This window comes from Helianthus annuus, chromosome 13 (genome assembly GCF_002127325.2).
Source record: "Helianthus annuus cultivar XRQ/B chromosome 13, HanXRQr2.0-SUNRISE, whole genome shotgun sequence".
NCBI lineage: Eukaryota > Viridiplantae > Streptophyta > Magnoliopsida > Asterales > Asteraceae > Helianthus > Helianthus annuus.
In genome coordinates, this window is record NC_035445.2 from 105,537,645 (window position 1) to 105,555,937 (window position 18,293).

An 18,293-nucleotide genomic window follows, 5' to 3' on the forward strand; every position below is an offset into this window, starting at 1 on the left:
ACATCCAAGGGGGAGTCTGTTGGTGCATATGTCTGTCGACTTCGTCTTGTATCGAGTCTTGTTTTAGATTAGATAGACCAGGGCACGAAAAACGAGAAAGCATGTTAGATGCTTATTTCGCACGAAATGGATAAGGCATTTCGCACGAAATGACTTTGTCATTTCGTACGAAATGACCTGGCTATTTTGCTTGGAGCATTTCGTGTGGAATAGGGAAGCCTATATTTACTCGTGTCTTGCATCTCATTTGTAATTTTCCGGTTTCAGTACCGAACTGCTGCCGAAGTGTCTACTCGCTGTAAAACGTTGTTATATCAATCAAAAGACAGTTTAAAGTGAATTGCAAGCTGAATCACCTCAATACGTTTGTTTCCACCTCTCGTATTGAGCAAAAACTCTTCTGATCGACTCATTAAGGTCGCAAAACGATCCTACAGTAGCTTCGATTGACGGTCTTCTCCCTCTTCGACTGTTTCTTGAGTTGGTTGATGATGTTCCACTGTTTTGGCTTGACATACTAAGAAAACAAGACTAAAATCTTAGAAAGATGAAGATGAAACTCTCGGCCATGGCCCCGTGCCTGCTGGGCACGGCCCCATGGTCACACCTCTGCAAGATTTTTGAACCCAGAAACTCATTGTTTTAAATTATTTTTATGTGTTTTAAAATATTTCTGAACATAAATAACTCAAAACAGTGTTGTAAAGCGTATGTTTATTAAGACTTCTTGGTTAAAAAGGTTGCAATTACTTGGATAAAGCTTGACGTTATGAAGCTTTAAGCTTTAATGGAGGTGGGAGAGTTTTGGAGAAGCAGGAAATTGACAAAAGTGGCAAAGACAAGATGGTTTGAGTAAAACCTTTTTGAGAATATACCTTTTAAGGTATATGTGAAAATCCCAGCAGATCTTTGTCTTTGGAATGAGTCCAAACATGTAGAACCAAGGCTGACTTTATAGAAAACAACAACACACTGACCACGACCCCGTGTTGGCTGGATACGGCCCCGTAGTCATACAAGGTCCTGACACTTTTGTCCGTATTAGAGACACAGGCGTGGTGGCCTAATCCAGGCTCTTTTTAAAACCTAAACTACTTACCGGTGAGCGAAACCAACCTTTATTCCCCTTATCCAGGGTCTTTAACGTCGAATCGCTCAGGTCTGTGAGCTCATCGGTGGGAGCTGATGGAGAGTCTTTCGTGGCACAATCGATATAGGGATGACTATCGATAATGCTTTCATAAGAGGTTGAGGTACTTTTTTTGTCTTTGATGATGATAGATTCCGAATTTGGTCCCAACATTTCTACTTGATTGTTGTCTTGTGATGAATACCTCATTTTCATCATAAGTTCTGTTTATTTTAATTTTTGGAGAATTCTTTCTTCGATTTAACATAATTCTTCGGAGGTTATGTCGGTTGGAAGAGATGGTTGAGGGCATTCGGGCGGGTAATAGTGATCGTTTTTACTTTCGCCCATCTTAAGGTGATTACAGGAAAACGATGGGTCTAAATAGTGGGGATCAGAATTTAGAATATAACATTCTAAATCTTGATGAAATCCACCACATAATTGACACCAGTCACCATAAGAGTGGCGAAAGTAAAAATAATCAATATCATTCATATTTTTGTCAGAATTTACCAATCGTCGGGATCTTACGGTCCTGTTTTCAGTAACTAGAGATTGGACACGGGGTCGTGTTGAGTGGACACGGCCCCATGGTCAGCTAATGTCTGACTTAAAACAGAATTGTCAGTAAGGATGATGGACACGGCCCCGTGTCTGGCTGGGCACGACCCGTGCTGAATTCTACAGATATTGAAAAATTAAGAAAAAAATCCTAAAAAAATAAAAAATTGCTGAAAATAATTAGGCCGTCGATTTTAAACTTTCTTGAAATCCTTGTGTCCCCGGCAACGTCGCCAAAAACTTGGTGTGCGTTAAGCGTGATATGATTTTATTAATATTTAAGCCTGTTTTACGCACCAGTCAAGTTTTAAATTTATACAACACGTTATTATACTAACACTAAACACACACTTGGGCAAGTGCACCCATTGCGAACATAGTATAGTGTTGGTAAGATACCGAGGTCGTCCAAGGACACAAGAGCTTCTAATACCGGTTTATCATCTACGTCTAATCAATCTAAATTTTTAAGAAAAGTTTTTAAACATTAAAATAAATCTTAGAAGTAAAAGATAAATAAATGAAAAACAAATAGACAAGATATAATCACTTGGATCCAACTCATCTTTAATGTACCCTTTGATGATTTTCGCACTTTCGGACTATTTAAGAGATTATCTTAGTTATAGTAGTAGGCCCCTCTTTTAAAGGTGACGTTACCCTCAACCCAGTGGTGTGAGTCAGCAGGAATACAATCCCAAAGGGTCGAAATATTGAAAGACAATTAAGTTAGTTATTAATGCGAAAAGTGGTAGGACCCTCTTTTGAAGGTGACTTTACCCTCGGCTAAGTGGTTTGAGTCAGCAAGGATACAATCCCAAGAAGCTGGTTTAATGTTTTAATAGAAATTTACATATGAGGGGTTCAAGATATTCGCACCCCCGCCATCCAAAAACCCTTGGGGCATTGAAGGAGGTCCTAGTAAGGTTGAACCAAGTCCTCGCAGGATCTATACACTGAACGAGACAAGAACCTTACCAAACCACCCTTCTAACCCCCTTCCAAGTAGTTAACACGCTTTATATAGAACGTAAAGACACGAATGGGCAAATCAACGACACCATAATGAATTGGTAAAGAAAATTCACTTTCAACATAAGAAACTAGTTTTTAAAGTCATTAATACAAACCCAATTAAAAAGTGCCAAAAGATTAAAAATCAAAAGTAGTACATTAAAGAGTTGTCTTCACCAAGTGATGTAAGAGTTTAGCTAACATGGCCTTTTATTGAAAAGAACTCTTACGATCAATCTTGGATCCCAAGACTACTACACACTCTAAAGATGATAGATGTATGATGGTGGTGGGTGTTGGTGTTGTAGTGGTGGTGGGGTGGTGGCAAAGTGGGAGAGAAGTGGTTTGCTAAGAGATGCCTTTGAAGTGAACCAAGCACCCCTATTTATAGCCAGAACAGAGCCCCGGCCATGGCCCCGTGTCCATTGGGCACGACCCGTGGCCAGTCATCTTCTCTTCTTTCATTAATTGCATATGTCAGCAAAGGGCCCCACACGACCCCGTGTCTTCTAGGCACGGCCCCGTGGTCAACTATTTGCTGTACTATCATGATTCTGCAAATCTAACAGTGACCACGCCCCATGGTGAGCTGGGCATGACCCCGTGGTGGGCATAGAAGCTTCTGCAGAGTTTGTCTTGTTGTGCAGGGTTTGACCACGCCCCATGCCTAGTTGGGCACGACCCCGTGGTCAATTTTGTCTTCTTGTTTTTGTCTTGGGGATGTTGCCGAGGGGTCGGGCATGTCACGTTATTCCTTCTTCTTGTATTTATATTGGTTTTTGGCTGCCTATTTGTTCCTTTTGTTCGTTTAAGCTCATTTGGTCCTGTAAATTCAAAAGGAAGAAAGAAACGCACTTTTTTCCAACATTAGTACTAAAAAGGTTAGTTTTATGCCTCTATTGATGTAATTTATATGTTGCATTTTGTACACATCATCATCCTTGTTGGTTTGTCTCCTCTTTCCGCCTTGGCTTCTTTAGCATGCCTTTTAGCTGCAGAATAAGAAGTTCTGCATATGTCGGATCCTCCAGATATAAAATTGATTATCTTGGCATCTAGTGGAGGGGATGCTGCTCTTTCAGGATTCTTATCAGTATCCTGGCCCTTATTCTTCTTCCTATCAAGAAGTTCTTTCAAGTACCCTTTGCTGAGCAAGTAACGTATCTCCTTTCTTAAGGCTATAAATTCCTCTGTCACGTGCCCTAAGTCTTCATGGAAGGCACACCATTTAGACTTATCCTTCCAATCAACCTTCTGTTGATTCTTTCTTGGCCATCTTACTTTATCTCCTAAACCCTGCATGGAATACATTAGTTCAGGAATATTAACCGAAAAACAATATTCTGATAGTTCAGGATATTCTTCTCCATCCTCATCTTCAACATCGTTCACTCTTTTGTTCTCATTTTTGCCATACGGCTTAGAGCGGTATGGCTTATATGAAGATTCTGACTTTTGTTTGTTGACTCATATGTTGAGGATGCATTCATCCTCTCCTGCATTTTCTTATCATCCTCGAGCCTGATGTATCTCAAGGCCCTATTCCGAGCTTCGTCCAAGTTCCTGCAAGGATTCATCACAAGATCCTGATAAAACTGAGAATCCTTATGTAATCCCATCTTGAACGTTTGTAGTGACGTAGCAACATCAAGGTTCGGGGTATCCAGGGATTCCCTATTGAATTTTTAACATAATCCCTTAGGGATTCTTGTGGCCCCTGTGTTATCTTGTAAAGGTCACTTGTTAGTTTTTCAAAGCTCCTGCTACAAGAAAATTGACTCTTAAATAAATTAACTAAATGAGCAAAAGACGTAATAGAATGAGGTGGGACATTTAATAGCCATTTCAAGGCAGATCCAGTTAAAGTAGAACCGAAGCCCTTGCACATGCATGCTTCTTTGAGTTCCGGTGGGATATGATTTATCTCCATCCTCTCCCTATACTGGGCAACGTGCTCTTCAGGATCCGTCGTCCCATCATAAAGCTTCATGTTGAGAGTCTGGAATCTCTTCGCGATTTCAGCATCACAAATTAGATAAGCGAACCGAGATATCCTGTGACTATCCCAGGATACTTCTGGTATAGGCTGCACTACCCCAGGCACACTTGATATCATATCCTTTAGTTTCTGGAGTTCTCTGGACAATGCCGATGTTACACCTGTATCCTGCGAAGATTCAAAGTTATTAGTAGTTGGAATATTAGTGTTAATGGACAAGTTACCGGCTTGGCGATTCTGGCCATATACTGGAGCATATCCTGGATCCCTCACAGTCGATATCCTTGCCGTTGAGGGTATCTCCGAAACATTGCTCTGGGAACGACTCGGTATGATATTGCCCTGATTATCCTTAGGATATACTGCTGAACTAAAGTTCAACATCTTGGGTTGCAAAGGGGTAACAATATCCTCAGCAGGTCTCTTGGAGTTGGACTTCAAGAGTGGTATTTCCTTCATTATGAGCAGGTTAGTTTCCTGTTTTTCTTCATTTGATCTTGTATATTACCAAACAAAGACAAAATTTCATCATTAGAAGCCATGATAGGAGTTCTCCTCGGGACACCAGATCTGTAAACATTCGGAGTAGCATGAGTGTCTCGAGATATTTGGCTTTCATTTCTCCTTTGAGGAGCTTGAGCTTGTGGAGGTGGAGGAAGCACGAACCAGTCATAGCAGAGGTTGAAGTAGGCATCGAAGAAGAGCTCAAGTTTGATTGAGAGGCCATTGAAAATAATTTTGTAAAAAGTTTCGAGAATAGAAAACCAAGTAATGATTTTAGCAAAGATTTTAGTAAAAATAGCACCACTTGCCCCACGGTGGGCGCCAAATTGTTTTGGTAAAAAATTACCAAAGCAATTAAGTGATCAAACTTAGTTTGTGAGGTAGTGTGCTGTTGGTGTTTGCAAAAATATGTGAAGTATATTGTAAATGAAAATAGTTTCAGGATATAGCTTGAGGATATCAAACTATCTCCGGCATAAAACCTCAGGAGCTGACAATCGTCGGCTACCTTGTTCTTCTTATTGATTGATGATGTGTGTAAAATGCAACATATAAATTACATCAAATGAGGCATAAAACTAACCCTTTTTAAGTACTAATGTTGGAAAAAGAGTTTTTTTGTCTTCCTTTTGTATTTTCAGGATGAAATGAGCTCAAATACACAAAAGAAAAACCCTCAACGGCATCCTCCCAAGCAAAGAAGAGAAAACAGAAGACTGAACACGCCCCGTGCTCAGCCAGCACGGGGCCGTGCCCAAGAAGCAGCAGAAAAGACAAACCTGTAGAAGCTTCTATTGCCTACCACGGGGCCGTGTCCAGTGAGCACGGGGGCGTGGCGAAAGTACAGCAGGCGCATTAATTGTAATTGCGAATTACAATTAAAGAAGAGAGAGAGTGTCAGACGGGCATGGGGGTGTGTCCAGCGGACACGGGGCCGTGCCCAGCCTTCTGTTCAGCCTATAAATAGGAGTGCTTGGTTTCATTCCAACTCATCCCTTGGCACACCACCTCTCTCACACTTCATCCACCACCCACCACCACCATAACACCATCATCCACCACCATAACACCATCATCCACCACCATCATCCATTGTCCATCGTAGAGTGTGTGAGTCGTCTCGGGATCCAAGATTGATAGTAAGAGTTCTTGACAATCAAGGCCATGTTTGCCTAAGTCTCTTACATCACTTGGTGAAGACAAGTGTTTAGTATAATACTTTTTATTTTTAATCTTTTGCACTTTTTATTTGGTTTTGTATTAATGACTTTAATAACTAGTTACTTATGTTGAAGGTGATCTTTCCTTATCGTTTGTCCGTGGTGTCTTGGCATTATTTTACTGTCTATATAAAATAAAAGATTTTCACCATTCATATCTCCACGGTCTATATGGAGGTATGTTGGTTACCTGGTTGGGGGTTAAGGGAACGGTTTGGTAAGGGTCTTGCCCTTGTTCAGCGTTTAGAGGTCCTGCAAGGGACCTGGGTCAAATTTAGTAGGATCTCCTTCAATGCCCATAGGTATTGGATGGCGGGGATCCAAACTCTTTGACCCCCTCATAAGTTAACTACTATTAATACTATAACCTGGCTATTTAGGAATGTATCCCTGCTGACTCAGACTACTTAGCCGAGGGTAACGTCACCGCCAAAAGCGGGGCCTACCATAATTTGCATTAATAACTTAATTCATTATCTTCCAATAATCCAACCCTTTAGGATTGTATCCTTGCTGACTCAAACTACTGGGTTGAGGGTAACGTCGCCTCCAAAAGAGGGGCCTACTACACTAACTAAGATAATCTCTTAAATAAGTGCAAAAGTGCGAAAATAATCAAAGGTTATACTAATACACGAGTCGGATCCAAGTGATTCATCTTGTCTATCTGTTTTCATTTTATTTTTATTTTTCAGCATTTAGTTAGTTTTTATTTTTCTAGTTTAAAAACCTTTTCTAACCTTTTTTATTTGATTAGACGTTGAGGATAAACCGGTACTAAAAGCTCTTGTGTCCTTGGACGACCTCGGTATCTTACCAACACTATACTACGTCCACGATGGGTGCACTTGCCCATATGTGTGTTTAGTGTTAGTAAATATCGTGTTTTATAAATTTAAAACTTGGCTAAAAGTGTAAAAAGGGCTTAAAAATATACATAAAAAATATATCACACTTCACGCACATCAAGTTTTTGGCGCCGTTGCCGGGGACACGAGGATTTTAAGAAAGTTAGGAATCAACGGCCTAATCATATTTTTATTTTTCTTCTTTTTTTTTTGGATTTTTCAGATTTTCAGCTTCTGCAGAGCTCAGCACGGGCCGTGCCCAGCATCGTTACTGGCAGTTTTTTTCCATGTTACAGAAGGCTGACCACGGGGCCGTGTCGGTGCAACACGGGGTCGTGTCCAACTTTCCAGTAACTGGGATCTGGAAAACAATCACTGTAACTCCGACCACGGGCCGTGTTCACTGAACACGGGGCCGTGGTGAACCTTCTGACCAGCATTCTTTTCTGTTTTTATTGCAGGACTTGGAACCAGACGCCAATCCTACCTAGTGTATGAGCTCCAGTTCTAATAAGGACATAAAAGAACCTCTAGAAGAACTGGAACGCTTTCTCAGAAAAAGATTAAAAGCTAAAAACCAAGAGAAAGTTTCGGGTGATCCACCTCCAATGGTGGACCAACGTACCCTCATGGATTATCTACGACCCACTGTAGGTAACCTAGGCGCCGCTATCAATGCTCCGAATGTTGAAGCTAATAACTTCGAACTTCGGCCGCATTTGATACAAATGCTCCAAAACTCCGCAACCTTTCATGGGCTTGCGGACGAGGATCCCCATCTACATATTACTAATTTCTTAGAAATATGTGATACCTTTCGGATCAATGGAGCATCAAATGAAGCCATCCGCCTCCGAATGTTTCCTTTCTCACTAAAAGACCGAGCGAAAGCTTGGCTCAACGCCCTCCCAGCTGGATCGGTAAACACCTGGGATGAACTAGCCCAAAAATTTCTATATAAGTATTTCCCTCCCGCTAAAACGGCTAAATTAATGACTGAAATTAATACATATTCACAAGAGGACGGGGAATCCTTATATGAAACTTGGGAAAGGTTCAAGGAACTATTACGCAAGTGTCCACATCATGGCCTTGCGATATGGCAACAATTATCCACTTTCTATAATGGACTGTTGCCACACACAAGGCAGACACTTGATTCTAGCTCCGGGGGACTTTTAGGTAATCGCCGCCCGCATGAAATATATAACCAAATTGAGGAAATTGCTCAAACCAATTTTCAATGGCACACCCCCCGAGGCAATAAATCCATTGCCCCGGGCGCCCATAAGGTTGATGAAAGCACTTCTTTACAAGCCCAAATCGAGGCCCTTTCTTCAAAAATAAAAAAAATTAGAAATGACAAAAACAGTCTCGGTTATGGCTTGTGAAGGGTGTGGTGGGCCACATGAAAATTGGAGTTGTATGAAAGAAACGGACGATCAACAAGAATCGGTAAGCTACATTGATAATAGACCTAGGCCGTCGGGTCCTCCAACGGGCACCTACAACCCAGGATGGCGAAACCACCTAAACCTTGGTTGGAGAGAACCCGACAATAGTAGTAACCAACAAACCCAACGAACAAACTTTCAACAACCAAGAAATGAGTCACAAAATTTCACTCAACAACAAAGTAGACGAGAAAGGCTTGAAGATACTGTATCTCGCCTCATCTCCGACACTGAAAAGAAAAACTCGGAAAGATTTCTACAATTAGAATCAAATGTTAGAAATCAACAAGCTAGTATTCAAAACATAGAAAAACAATTAAATCAAATAGCTCAAAATTTTGCCGAGAGACCACAAGGCGCATTACCTAGCAATACCGAAACAAACCCAAAAGCGCAAGTTCATCTCATCACGTTACGAAACAGCACCGTAGGGCCTGCAGAAGCGCCACCACCGACAGAAGAAACGGTACCCACGCCTCTGCAGGAGAAGAACTCCCCTCCGTCACCAGAACCTACCAAGGCTCCTCGAGTCCCGTACCCCGGTAGGTTAATTCGTCAAAAGACCAATGAGCAATTCTCAAAGTTCGAAAGTCTATTAAAACAATTGCATGTCAATATTCCCTTTATTGATGTCCTAACACAAATGCCCAAGTGTTAGGGCAGGATTTTTAATTACCTATGATCCTTACATGATATCCTAACAGTGATCCTTGTTTCCGTGGCAGATAGTGATCCTCATAAGAGCTTTAGGATCAGGATCATGGATCATCCTAAGGATCCTCATATTAACGATTGTTCTCTTTGAATTTCATGTTGTTTTGCAGGAATTACGAGTTGGACCTGGTCTTGGCAAACGTTATTAAGGAATCTTCCACGCTAATTTCGCACATGCATAACCGGAAATAGACGTTATGGAGAATATGGAAACTTAGCACAAATTACGGATAATTTGTTAGGCTAAATTTACTTCTATTTCTAAAAGGGGTAACGAGCTAGTAGTTAGGTGACTTGCCTAAATTCAACCACACACACTTATATAAACGGCACTCTCAAGCATTTGGAGAGGACGACACATTTCTTACACGCTCTAGCATACTACACCATAGTGATCCTTGTACCTAGCTCGTTACTATCCAAAGTTGTAAACATTATTTGTTATATTGGAACTTGGTGATCGGTAGTTTCCATCACCCGAGGTTTTTTATGCCGGAGATCATTCATTGATCAAGGGCTTTTTCCTCGTATAAATCTTTGTGTCACTTGTGCAATTTACATTTAAGTGATCTTTATCTTTATTCATCATTTCAAGCATCATTCCCCGTTACAGAAAGTTGGGTTGCATTATCCTTGTGAGATTTTTGACCAAAACAGTTTGGCGCCCACTGTGGGGCAATTGGTGCTTCATTCATAAGAAAGTTTTCTGTTGGTGATCATTCCGGATCGTTGCATACGAATACATGGCTTCATCGGTGAAGAATACCTCTACTGCGATGTCTGCGGTCAATTCATCTCAGGGCATTCCACCTTTGCCTCCACCACCAGCTGGATCTCAGAAAAATGCTGAGAAGAAACCAACTCCTATTTTCTCTAAACCTCCAACTTCTTCTGCTTCCTATACTCCCACTACTAGTGACATATTTACTTTGATTTTGCAGATGAGAGATCATATACAACAATAGGACAAGACCAATGACAGGATCCTCAAAGAAATCGGAGATCTCAAGAAACAAAAGAAAGCGGCAGAGGATCGTTCTCCACTGGTGCCCAAATCTTTGAATTTTGATACTTCGGTGGTTACTTCTCAGCCATCAGAAGTTCCAGATATTCAACATGTAGGTGGACCAAGAGGAGTGCACTTCAGCTCAGCAATAGTGACTCAGGCATCAGGTTCATATTTCCAGCCAGTAGGATCCTATCCTCAGCATATAGGATCCTTCATGAATTCAGGAGCCTACTCAGGAGCACACCAGGTTCAAGGATCCTCCTTTGTTCCAGGATCATCCCAGATTCAAGGATCCTCCTTTGTTCCAGGATCATCCCAGGTTCAAGGATCCTCCTTTGTTCCAGGATCATCCCAGATTCAAGGATCCTCCTTTGTTCCAGGATCATCCCAGGTTCAAGGATCCTCCTTTGTTCCAGGATTATCCCAGTTTCAGGGATCCTTCCAGATGCCAGGATCATTGAAGAGTTTGCAAACAGGGAGTTCAGATGTCCATCAGAGAGATTTTATTCCAATGCAGACCATTGCTTCCACTAGTCCCTCTATCATCCCAGAGTCCCAGCAATATGGATTCACATCCAGTGTTCCTAACTTGAACCCAATGGGAGGTAACACTTTGAATAATTCTCTTACCACTAACCATGGATTCATGCAGGATGCAGGTATCAACCATGCTATGGCCAAAGAGCTGCAAAAACTGAAGGATATGATATCAAGTGTTCCAGGGGTGGTCAAACCTATCCCGGAGATCGCAGATGGAAGCCATAAGATATCTCGTTTTGCACCACCAATTTGTGATGCTGAGATACCCAAAAGATTCCATATTCCAACTATGAAGCTGTATGATAGTTCAACGGATCCTGAGGAACACATAGCACAATACAGGGAGAGGATGTAGATCAATCCGATTCCAGAAAGGTTAAAGGAAGCTTGCCTATGCAAGGGATTTGGATCCACTCTTACTGGATCAGCTCTCAAATGGCTGCTAAGTCTTCCCCCTTACTCTATTACTTCATTTGCCAATCTAGTTAACTTATTCAATAATCAATTTTCTTGTAGTAGAAAATTTTAACGATTAACTAGTGATTTATATAGGATAACTCAAGGTCATAATGAATCATTAAGGGATTATATAACCAAATTTAGTAAAAATCCTTTGACATTCCCAACTTGGACATAGCCACGGCTGTTGAGGCCTTCAAGATGGGATTGCTTAAGGATTCATTATTCTATGATGATCTTGTTATGACACCATGCAGGAACCTAGATGAAGTAAGGACACGGGCACTCAGGTTCATCCGGCTAGAGGATGACAAGAGGATCCAGGAGAGACTAATAGGATCCTCAAAACAAGAAAAGCAAGGATCCTCGTTCAAGAACAACAAATTCAAATCCTATAACAGAACTGACAAACAGAACGTGCATGCTGTTGACCAAGAAGATGATGATGAGGATTATCCTCCAATTTCTGAATATTGTTTTTCCGTTGATAACCATGAACTAATCCTTGCGATGCAGAATCTAGGAGAAAAAACCAGATGGCCCAGAAAAAATGACAAACCGGCCGCAACTAAAGACAAATCAAAGTGGTGTGCATACCATGAGGATTTTGGGCATTTAACAGAGGAGTGCATCTCATTGAGAAAGGAAATTGGATATCTGCTGAGCAAGGGGCACTTAAAGGAGTTGCTGGGAAGAAAAAAGCCAAGGACTCAGGATCCTGAAAGGATCCCTGAAAAAGCTCTGGCCCCTCTGGCAGATGCACAAGTCATAAACTTTATTTCTAGAGGATCAGACATCTGTGGTACATCCTTCTCAGCAGCTAAAAGGCATGCCAAGGAGGCTAAAATGGACAATGGAGAAAGACCTATTCGAACATCGAGTGTTTCGGAAGGAAAAGTCATTACCATTGATGAGGATGATCGTGTTGACATCCAGGATCCTCATCATGATAGTTTAGTTATTACTCTTTTTATTTCTAACCATTTTGTCCGCAGGATCCTTATTGACGGAGCGAGCTCAGTAAACATTATCCAGCTAGATGTTCTGAAGAAAATGGGTATCCCTGAATCAGATATCACACCAAGATCCTCCGTGCTTGTGGGATTTAGTGGCGAAACTAAGAGAACCCTGGGGGACATCAAACTACCAATTTATGTGGAAGGATTACATAATTATAAAAAATTTTGTGTTATTGACTGTTTATCTTGTTGTAATGTTATCCTTGGCAGGCCCTGGATACACGATATGAAGGCAGTCCCATCTACCTACCATCAATGTGTGAAGCTCCCTAGCCCTTGGGGAATAGTCAAGATCGATAGTGATCAGCAGGAGGCTAAGGATTGTTACACCTCATCAATGAAACCAGCCTCGAAATCAAGGGAGCAATAGCAATTAAAGTATCCTCCAAGGAATGTCTTGGAGGCGAGAGAGCAGGATGTGGTCGAAATCCTCATGGATCCTGATGATCCTGAATCCAAAATTTGTATCGGATCAGGGATCCTTGGCAAGATGAAAGAAGACCTCGTATCCTTCCTCAAAAGAAGAAAGTCTACCTTTGCATGGAAACATGAGGATATGACAGGTATATCTAAGGATATTATCACTCATAAACTTGGCATTGACAGGTCATTCAAACCAATCCATCAAAAAAGGAGGAAGTTTGCACCAGAAAGAAATGCCATTATCCAGGAAGAGGTAGAGAGATTGCTACGAGCAGGTATGATTAGAGAAGTAAAGTATCCAAGATGGCTGGCCAATGTGGTTGTTGTTCAAAAGAAAATTGGAAAGTGGAGGGTATGTGTCGATTTCAATGATTTAAATAAGGCATGTCCCAAGGATCCTTTCCCATTACCCCACATTGACTCCATGGTGGATGCAACGACGGGTCATGAACTGTTAACTTTTATGGATGCTTCATCTGGATTCCAACAAATTCAGATGGAACCATCTGACCAAGAGGATACGGCTTTTATGACCCTGTTAGGGCTGGATTTTTATGACCTATGATCCTTACTTGGTATCCTAACAAGTGATCCTTGTTTCTTTGGCAGATAGTGATCCTCAGAAGAGCTCTAGGATCAGGATCATGGATCATCCTAAGGATCCTCATACTAACGATTGTTCTCTTTGGATTTAATGTTGTTTTGCAGGAATTACGAGTTGGACCAGGTCTTAGCAACGTAAACAAGGAATCTGTCACGCTAATTTCGCACATGCATAACCAAAAATGGACGTTATGAAGAATATGGAAACTTAGCACAAATTACGGGCATTTAGTTAGGCTAAATTTACTTCTATTCCTAAAGGGGTAACGAGCTAGTAGTTAGGTGATTTACCTAAAATACAACCACACACGCTTATATAAATGGCAATCTACAGCATTCGGAAAACACAACACATTTCTCACACGCTTTAGCATACGATACTATTGTGATCCTTGTACCTAGCTCGTTACCATCCGAAGTTGTAAACATTGTTTGTTATATTGAAGTTTGGTGATCGGTAGTTTCCATCACCCGAGGTTTTTTATGTCGGAGATCATTCATTGATCAAGGGCTTTTTACTCGTATAAATCCTCGTGTCACTTGTGCAATTTTCATTATAGTGATCCTTATCTTTGTTCATCATACCAAGCATCATTCCCCGTTTACAAAGAGTTTGGTTGCATTATCCTTGTGTGATTTTTGACCAAAACAGTTTGGCGCCCACCGTGGGGCAATTGGTGCTTCATTCATAAGAAATTTTTTCTGTTGGTGATCATTCCGGAAGTGTTGCATGGCTTCATCGTTGAAGAATACTTCCACAGCGATGTCTGCAGTCAATTCATCTAATGGCATTCCACCTTTGCCTCCACCAACAGCTGGATCTCAGAAAAATGCTGAGAAGAGACCAACTCCTATCTTCTCTAAACCTTCATCTTCTGCTCTAACTTCTTCTGCTCCCAGTACTAGTGATATATTTACTTTGATTTTGTAGATGAGGGATCGTATGCAGCAGCAGGATGAAACTAATGACAGGATCCTCAAGGAAATCGGAGATCTCAAAAGGCAAAAGAAAACGGCAGAGGATCATTCCCCACTAATGCCAAAATCTTTAAATTTTGATACTCCGATGATTACGTCTCAGCCATCAGAGGCCCCAGACATTCAACATATGGGTGGATTAAGAGGAGTGCATTTCGGCCCAGCAGCAGTGACTCAGGCATCAGGATCATATTTCCAACCGGCAGGATCCTATACTCAGCATATGGGATCCTTCATGAACTCAGGATCCTCCTTCATTCCAGGATCATCCCAGGTTCAAGGATCCTCCTTCGTTCCAGGATCATCCCAGGTTCAAGGATCCTCCTTCGTTCCAGGATCATCCAAGGTTCAAGGATCCTCCTTCGTTCCAGGATCATCCCATGTTCAGGGATCCCTTCAGATACCAGGATCCTTGAAGAATTTGCAAACAGGAAGTCCAGATGTCCATCAAGGAGATTTTATTCCGATGCAGACCATTGCTTCCACTGGTCCCTCCATCATCCTAGAATCCCAGCAATATGGATTCACATCCAATGTTCCTAACTTGAACCAGATGGGAGGTAACACTTTTAATAATTCTCATACCACTAACCATGGATTCATGCAGGATACAGTTATCAACCATGCTATGGCCAGAGAACTGCAGAAACTAAAGGATATGATATCAAGTGTTCCCGGGGTAGTCAAACCTATCCCGGAAATTGCAGATGGAAGCCATAAGGTATCTCGTTTTGTACCACCAATTTGTGATGCTGAGATACCCAAAAGATTCCATATCCCTACTATGAAGCTGTATGATGGTACGACGGATCCTGAGGAACACATAGCACAATACAGGGAGAGGATGGAGATCAATCCAATTCCAGAAAGGTTAAAGGAAGCATGTCTGTGCAAGGGATTTGGATCCACTCTTACTGGATCAGCTCTTAAATGGCTGCTAAGTCTTCCCCCTTACTCTATGACTTTGTTTGCTAATTTAGTTAACTTATTCAATAATCAATTTTCTTGTAGTAGAAAATTTGAACGATTGACTAGCGATTTATACAGGATAACTCAGGGTCATAATGAATCATTAAGGGATTATATAACCAAATTTAGTAAAGAATCCTTGGATATTCCTAACTTGGATTGGCCACAGCTGTTGAGGCCTTCAAGATGGGATTGCTTAAGGATTCATTGTTCTATGATGATCTTGTTATGACACCATGCAGGAACCTAGACGAAGTAAGAACTCGGGCACTCAGGTTCATCCGGCTAGAGGATGACAAGAGGATCCAGGAGAGACAAGTAGGATCCTCAAAACAAGAAAAGCAAGGATCCTCTTTCAAAAGCAACAAATTCAAATCCTATAACAGAACTGACAACCAGAATGTGCATGTTGTTGACCAAGAAGAGGATGATGAAGATTATCCTCCGATTTCTGAATACTGTTTTTCCGTTGATAACCATGAACTAATCCTTGCAATGCAGAATCTAGGAGAAAAGGCCAGATGGCCTAGAAAAAATGACAAACCAGCCGCTGTTAGGGCTGGATTTTTATTATAGGTGATCCTTACACATGATCCTAACCAGTGATCCTTGTCTCTTTGGCAGACAGTGATCCTCCGCAGAACTTCAAGATCAGGATCATGGGGAATTATGGTGATCCTCATACTAACGGCCACTTCCACTCAATACAATATTGTTTTGCAGGAACATCTAGCAGGATATGCTCTAGACATCATGATCCAGGAACGCGTCTTCACAAATATGGCAAGAGCTTAATCGAAGAAAGACGTTGCACAGGATATGGAAACTAGGCTTGATTTATGGGCAGCAATTTAGGCTAGATTGTCTTTATTTCTAAAGGGGTAATGAGCTGATAATTAGTCATTTTACCTAAAATAGGTCACCTACACACATATAAGTACCACCCTTCTTCATTCGGAAGAACACACACGACATACGACACAACTCTCAAACACTTAGACACTCAGTGATCCTTGTACTCAGCTCATTATCATCCAAAGTTGTAATCATATTTTTGTTATATTGAAGTTGGTGATCGGTAGTTGCCATCACCCGAGGTTTTTTATGCCGGAGATCATTCATTGATCAAGGGCTTTTTCCTCGTATAAATCATCGTGTCTTTGCATCTTTATCACAAAAGTGATCCTTTACTTTTATAATTAACCAAGCATCATACCCCATTTTCATAAAGTTTGGTTACATTATCCTTGTGTGATTTTTGACCAAAACAGTTTGGCGCCCACCGTGGGGCAATTGGTGCTTCATTCATAAGAAAATCTTTTGTTCGAAATCATTTCAGAGAGTTACATGGCTTCATCATTGAAGAACACGTCCACAGCGATGTCTGCGGTCACTTCATCACAGATCACCTTGCCTCCTCCACCGGCAGGATCTCAGAGAAATACTGAGAAGAGATCAACTCCCACTTCCTCTAAACCTCTATCTTCTTCTGCTATGAATTCTTCTATTCCCAGTACTAGTGATGTATTTGCTTTAATTTTGCAGATGAAGGATCGTATGCAGCGGCAAGATGAAACTAACGAAAGGATCCTCAGGGAAATTGGAGATCTCAAAAGACAAAAGAAAGCGGCAGAGGATCATTCTCCACTGATGCCCAAATCCTTGAGCTTTGATACTCCAATGATCACTTCCCAGCCATCAGGGATCCCGGACGTGCAAATTATAGGGGAGTCAAGAGGATCACATCTCAACTCGACAGCAATGACTCAGACATCAGGCTCACATTTTCAGCCCGTAGGATCCTATCCTCAGTACATGGGATCCTTCAGGAATTCGGGAGCCTATCCGGAGACACAGCAGTTTCCAGGATCCTACTTTGTTCCAGGATCATCCCAGGTTCAAGGATCCTCCTTTGTTCCAGGATCATCCCAGGTTCAAGGATCCTCCTTTGTTCCAGGATCATCCCAGGTTCAAGGATCCTCCTTCGTTCCAGGATCATCCCAGATACCAGGATCCTTACAGATGCCAGGATCCCTAAAAAGTTTGCAAATAGGAAGTCTAGATGTCCATCAAGGGGACTTCATTCCAATGCAGACCATTGCTTCCACTGGTCCCTCCGTTGTTCCAGAATCCCAGCAATATGGATTCCCTAACTTGAACCCAATGGGAGGTAACACTTTAAATAATTATCCTACTACTAACCTTGGATTCATGCAGGATACAGGTACCAATCATGCTATGGCCAGGGAATTACAGAAACTAAAGGACATGATCTCAAGTGTTCCAGGGGTAGTCAAGCCTATCCCAGAGATTGCAGATGGAAGCCACAAGGTATCTCGTTTTGCACCACCAATTTGTGACGCAGAGGTACCCAAAAGGTTCCATATCCCTACCATGAAGTTGTATGATGGCACAACGGATCCGGAGGAGCATATAGCACAATACAGGAAGAGGATGGAGATCAATCCTATCCCAGAAAAATTGAAGGAAGCATGCCTATGTAAAGGATTTGGATCTACTCTTACTGGATCAGCTCTTAAGTGGCTGCTAAGTCTTCCCCCTTACTCTATTACTTCATTTGCCAATTTAGTTAATTTATTCAATAACCAATTCTCTTGTAGTAGAAAATTTGAAAAATTAACTAGTGATTTGTACAGGATAACTCAAAATCATAACGAATCATTAAGGGATTATATAACTAAATTTAGTAAAGAATCCTTGGACATTCCCAACTTGGATATGGCTACGGCTGTTGAAGCCTTCAAAATGGGACTGCTTAAGGATTCATTATTCTATGATGATCTTGTTATGACACCATGCAGGAATTTAGATGAAGTAAGAACTCGA

General features: G+C 41.5%; 1 non-coding gene across 1 annotated transcript; it reads right to left on the reverse strand.

Moving 5' to 3' along the window:
• Positions 1 to 8,264: 8,264 nt before the first annotated feature.
• Positions 8,265 to 8,371, reverse strand: LOC118486000. The gene has a single exon (XR_004877857.1). It is a non-coding gene; the product is annotated as a small nucleolar RNA R71 (small nucleolar RNA).
• Positions 8,372 to 18,293: the final 9,922 nt, after the last annotated feature.